This window comes from Grammomys surdaster, unplaced genomic scaffold (assembly GCF_004785775.1).
Source record: "Grammomys surdaster isolate TR1022 unplaced genomic scaffold, NIH_TR_1.0 123605, whole genome shotgun sequence".
NCBI classification, from domain to species: Eukaryota; Metazoa; Chordata; class Mammalia; order Rodentia; family Muridae; genus Grammomys; species Grammomys surdaster.
In genome coordinates, this window is record NW_021618809.1 from 15,793 (window position 1) to 16,129 (window position 337).

A 337-nucleotide genomic window follows, 5' to 3' on the forward strand; every position below is an offset into this window, starting at 1 on the left:
CCGCCCCCTGATGTGTAACCCCGCCCCCGATCGCCAGCCCCGCCCCCGATCGCTCACCGATCGCTGTCCGATCCCCCGCGGGGCCGATCGCGATCGATCCGGGGCCGATCCGGGTCCGATCCGGTCCGACCCGGTCCCCGTCGCGCGTCTGACGTCACAGGCCGTGGTCGCAGTCCACGTCGCGGCAGATGTACCAGAGGATGACGTAGAGGATGAGGAGGATGGCGAAGATGAAGAGCGCGACCAGCAGCGCCTTCGTGACGGGCGACACGAGCGACTGCATGGCGGACACGCCCCCGCCCGCGACCCCCGCGCGACCCCCGCGGACCACGCCCAC